Raw genomic sequence first — 5,619 nt, 5'->3', positions numbered from 1 at the left:
CGTCACACCCGGCCAACTTTGGTAACTCTAGATAACCATGGGCCAATTGCACAGCCTTCATGGCGGCAATGACTCATTCGAATGTCTGTCCCATAAACTGTCAATGGCATTTTCTGTGTCCACCACAGTGACCACGGGTAATGGGGAATCAGGGTTCGATTCCGGAGAGGGAGCCTGAGAAATGGCTATCACATCCAAGGAAGGCCGCAGTTGCACAAATTACCAACGCCTGGTTCAGAGAGGTAGTAATGAAAAATAACAATGCAGAACTCTTTCAAGGACCTGTTATTAGAATGAGCGTACTTTAAATCCTGGTGCCAGCAGCTGTGGCAATTGCAGCTTCAATAGTGTATATTAAAGTTGCGGCAGTTAAAAAGCTTGTAGTTGGATTTTGGGATCGAGCTGGCGGTCTATCATGAGGCAAACTACCACTTCTCTCAGCCCCTACCTCTCGCTGCCCGTTTGATGCTCTTGACTAAGTGTCCCACAAAAGTGTTTACTTTGAAAAAATTAGTGTTCTAAGCAGGCCCACCTGCCCAAATACCACAGCTAGGAATAATGGAATAGGACTCCGGTTCTATTTTGTGAGTTTCCTGAACTGGGGCCATGATTAAGAGGGACTGCCGGGGGCATTTGTATTGTGCCGCTAGAGGTGAAATTCTCGGACCGGCGCAAGACAAGTGACAGCGAAAGCATTTGCCAAGAATGTTTTCATCAATCAAGAAAGAAAGTCGGAAGGTCAAAGACGATCAGATACCGTCGTAGTTCCAACCATAAACGATGCAAACTGGGGATCCAGCGGCTCTTTGGGTTCTGGGGATATGGTTGCAAAGCTAAAACTACAAGGAATTGATGGAAGGGCACCACCAGGAGTGGAGTCTGCAGCCTAATTTGACTCAACAAGATAAACCTCACCGGCCCAGACACAGAGTGGATTGAGACTACTTTTGGTGGTGGATCACTTGGCTTGTGCATCGATGAAGAACACAGTTGGCTGCGAGAACTAATGTGAATTGCAGAACACATTGATCATTGACACTTCGAATGCACGTTGTGGCCCAGGGTCTTTCCGGGTGCTATGCCTGTCTAAGGGTCGCCTTTCTGATCAATTGCCACACTGCTCCCTGCTGTGGGTGTGGCTGGGGAATTCACAGGGACCCAGGCCTCTGTGTTCCCCCAAGAGCAGACCTGTGGTGCAGTGAAATTAAACTTGGTTCTTTGGGCAGAAAATGGGGCTGGTCAGTGAGAAGGGCATCAGACTGGTCATCCCCATGACTGCTGTGCACTCGCGGAACGAGCAGGGCATCTGCCACGGAGACGAGACCTGGAGCAGTTTCCCGACCGTGTCTGGAGTGGGGGATGCAGCCTCCCACCGTCCGACTCAGACCTCAGCTCAGACATGATGACCCACTGAATTTAAGCATATTACTAAGCAGATGAAAAGAAACTAACCAGGATTCCCTCAGTAACGGAGAGTGAAGAGAGAAGAGCCCAGCGCCGAATCCCCACCCGCTCCTACCTGGGCTTTCAAAGTGGGCCAAAGTCCCTTCAGATCAAGGCTAAACCCATTGATGGTGTGAGGCCAGTGGTGGTCCTTTTCACGGAGAGATCAAGTCTCCTCAGAGTCGGGTTGTTTGGGAATGCAGCCCAAAGTGAGTGTTAAACTCCATCCAAGGCTAAATACGAACATGAGACCGATAGCCAACAACTACCATAAAGGAAAGTTGAAAAGAACTTTGAAGAGAGTTCAAGAGGGTGTGAATCCACCAAGAGGTAAACGGGTGGGGTCCGTGCCATCCACTCAGAGGATTCAACCCAGTGGACAACCTGGGTTGGCCGGATCCCTCTGCCCTCCTCCATCCCTGTTCCCCCCCCAGGGGTGCGGGTGCGTGGGGTGGGGCATGGGACCGCTGCCTGGTCAAGCTCGGCCCCCACTGGGCACAATTCCTCCACTGTGGTGCACCGCAACCAGCTCTGAGTCAGCAGGGAAGGACCAGGAGGAGAAGGTTGCCAGCAGAACCTGCTGCCGGTGTTACAGCTCCACCCAGCCACGAGTTTGCAACTTCCTGGGGCCAAGGGATTGACCTGCCTGCTCCTCCCTTGCCCAGCTTCAATGGGCACGGGGCCCCCCCATTTCTCCTGACATGACTGTCTCCCTAGGGACGGACTGTTCACTGTGTGTCCTTCACTGCGCCATGCTGTCAGGGTGGAATGCACCCATGTACACTGTGGCGCCAGGGGTCGGCAGCAAAGTCGGCTCCCCACCCGACCTGCCTTGACTGGTGCACGAGTCGGAGGGTCATACTTGAAACCCTGTGGCGCAATGAAAGTGAATGGTGGGATCCTTGGCCCTCTGAGGCCTGGGCGCACCTCTGGCCCATCTTGCCCGCCCCTTTGGGGAGGTGGAGCCAGAGTGTACGTGATAGATCCCGAAAGATGGTGAACTATGCCTGGGCAAGGCAAAGCCAGGGAACACAGTCCTGACCTGGGTATAGGGGCGAAAGGCTAATCGAACCATCTAATAACTGGTTCCCTCTGATGTTTCCTTCAGGATAGCTGACACTCGCTGAACCCAATTTTATCTGGTAAAGCACATGATAAAATAAATTGGAGGTCTTGGTGCCGAAAGGATCTCAACCTATTCTTAAACTTTAAATGGGTAAGAAGCCCAGCTCGCTGGCGTGGATGCTGTGACGTGGAATGATGAATGCCTAGTGGGCCACTTTTGGTAAGCAGAACGCCGGGTTAAGGCACCCAAAGCCGACACTCATCAGATTCCAGAAAAGGTGTTGGTTGATACGGACAACAGGACGGTGGCCGTGAAAGTTGGAACCTACTAAGGAGTGTGTAACAACTCACCTGCCGAATCAAACAGCCCAAAAAAATGATGGCACTGGAGCGTTGCGCCCATACCTAGCTGTCGCCAGCACTGGTGGCCATGAGGGCAAAGCCACAATGAGTAAGAGGGCCGCCATGGTGCAGATCTTGGTGGTAGTAACAAATATTCAAATGTGCACTTTGAAGGCCGAAGTGGAGCAGGGTTCCATGCGAATAGCAGTTGAACATGTGGTTTTCAGTCCTAAGGGATGAGCAAGTGCCTTTCCAAATCATGGATCGATGGCCTTTGCTGTCCCCGTGCCCATCAAAAGGGAGTCAGGTTCAGATCCCCGAATCCGAAGTGGTGGAGAGGGACACCCCCGGCGGTAAGGGAGTCCAATGCAGTGATGCAGACGATCCCAGAGAAGCTGGCAGGAGACCTGGGGAGAATTCTTTCTTCTCGTTGAAGTGCAGGGCCACCCTGGAATGTGTTCATTCGAGAGAGGGGCCTGTGCCTTGGAAAGTACGTATTTCTGTGGTGTCTGGAGAGATCTTGATGGCCCTTAAAAATCCGGGGAACAGGATGTAAATCTCACGCAGGGCCATACCCATATCTGCAGCAGGTTTCCAAGGTGAACAGCCTCTGGCATGTTAGGACAAGGTAGGTAAGGGAAGTCGGCAAGCCAGATCTGTAGCTTCAGGATAAGGATTGGCTTTAAAGGCTGGGTCTGTTGGGCTGAGGTGTGAAGCGGAGCTGGGTGCGAGCCACAACTGGACGAAGCGCCAGGGTTGACCCCAGGTGGTGACTCTGGATGTATGCCAGGCCCGTCTCATGGATCATCCCAGCTGTGTTGTGCATTGGCCTGCCTCTGACACTGTACCTCTCTTGCTGGTGGTGGCAGCAGGGGCTTGGGGCCAGTGTGTGGCCTCAGCTCTCTCCTAGCAGCTGGCTTAGAACTAGTACAGACCAGGGAGATCCAACTGTTTAATTAAAAAAAGCATTGCGAGGGTGGGAGAGTGGTGTTGACGCAATGTGATTTCTGCCTAGTGCTCTAAATGTCAAAGTCAAGAAATTCAATGAAGTGTGGGTAAACGACGGGAGTAACTATGACTCTCTCCAAACTAGCCAAATGCCTCATCATCTAATTAGTGACACGCATGAATGGATGAACGAGATTCCCACTATCCCTACCTACTATCTAGTGAAACCACAGCCAAGGGAATGGGCTTGGCAGAATCAGCAGGGAAAGAAGACCCTGTTGAACTTGACTCTAGTCTGGCACTGTGAAGAGACATGAGTGGCGTAAAATAAGTGGGAGGCCCTTGGGATTGCCTGGGGAGCTGCCAGTGGAATACTACCACCCTTACTGTTTTTTCACTCACCCGGTAAGGCGCGACCCACTCCAGGGACAGTGGTAGGTGGGGATTTTGACTGGGGTGGTACACCTGTCACACCATAACGCAGGTGTACTAAGGCAAGCTCAGCGAGGCCAGAAACCTCCCGTGGAGCAGAAGGGCAAAAGCTCGCTTGATCTTGATTTTCAGTATGAGTACAGACCGTGAAAGTGGGGCCTCATGATCCTTCTGGCTTTTTGGTTTCAAGTAGAGGGTGTCAGAAAAGTTACCATAAGGATAGCTGGCTTGTGGCGGCCAAGCATTCATAGCAATGTCACCGTTTGATCCTTTGATGTTAACTCTTCCTATCATTGTGAAGCAGAATTCACCAAGCATTGGATTGTTCACTAACAGAAAAACGTGAGCTGGGTTTAGATTGTCGTGAAACAGGTTAGTTTTACCCTCCTGATGATGGTGCTATCATAATAGCAATCCTGCTCAGTATGAAAGGAACTGAAGGTTCAAACATATGGTGTATGTGCTTGGTTGAGGAGCCAAAGGTGCGATGCTACCATCTGCAGAATTATGACTGAACACCTCTGAGTCAGAACCCCTCCTAAATGTGATGATACCCTAGCAACATGGAGCTTTGGTGGGCCAGAGATACCTGGAAGCAGCCCTCCCCCCACGGGGGGAGGACTGGTACAGATAGCCATTCAAGGCAGGGCTGGGGAACAGCCCAGATTAGTAGCCACTCCCTCTTCATCTTCTGCACCTCACGTTTGTAGGGAATCCAGTGCTAAATCATTCATAGACAACCTGATTCAAGGTTGCTCCCTTGCTGCGATCATTGATAGTCAGCCTTTGAGCCAAGCTTTTGCCCCCGTCCTCTTCTCCTATCCCTTCCCCACTCTACGTCACCTACATGCCCAGATGATGAGCCAGGGACTTTGCACACGTGACATGACCAGATGTCCGTTTGCCCCTCCCTCCAAGTCTCTTGTGAACTCCAACCATTCTCCCAGACTTAACCTCCATCCCACCTCTACTACTCCTTCCACCACTTCCCATAATTTTTCCTCTGCCAAAAATTTCACTCCAAAACCCAGAAATGTCAGTTCACTCAAACCTCCCTCCTGATGTCCTCCAGCCCAGGCCCTAAACCACTCACTCTCCCCATAACATGATACACTTTTGCAAATCACATATGGAGGAGTTTTATTATCTAGGTCAAAAGTCCAAGCCCCTCGAGGAATCTTAACATCAGGGAGCCCTTTACTGACCTTAACCTCAGTTTTTTTGATGGGGTAGGTTTGTCTCAAGGCCTGTGACCCGAAAATCCTATGAAGGGGAGTATTAACATCAGGTTTCCACCCCCGAGTCTTAACATCAGGGACCCCCTCACTAATTTTAAGTTCAGTTGTTTTTAAGGGGCAGGTTTGTTGTACCACCAAGCCCTCTAAAATA

The 5,619-nt window shown here is 51.0% G+C and overlaps 1 non-coding gene and 1 pseudogene across 1 annotated transcript; both read left to right on the top strand.

Moving 5' to 3' along the window:
- Window positions 1-942: 942 nt before the first annotated feature.
- LOC120519947 lies at window positions 943-1,096 on the top strand. Its single transcript, XR_005631709.1, has one exon. It is a non-coding gene; the product is annotated as a 5.8S ribosomal RNA (ribosomal RNA).
- A 287-nt stretch (window positions 1,097-1,383) lies between these two features.
- Window positions 1,384-4,795, top strand: LOC120520273 (annotated as a pseudogene).
- Window positions 4,796-5,619: the final 824 nt, after the last annotated feature.

This window comes from Polypterus senegalus, chromosome 1 (assembly GCF_016835505.1).
Source record: "Polypterus senegalus isolate Bchr_013 chromosome 1, ASM1683550v1, whole genome shotgun sequence".
NCBI lineage: Eukaryota > Metazoa > Chordata > Cladistia > Polypteriformes > Polypteridae > Polypterus > Polypterus senegalus.
Note: the sequence above shows the minus strand (reverse complement) of the source record. Positions and strands in the feature narration are given on the sequence as shown.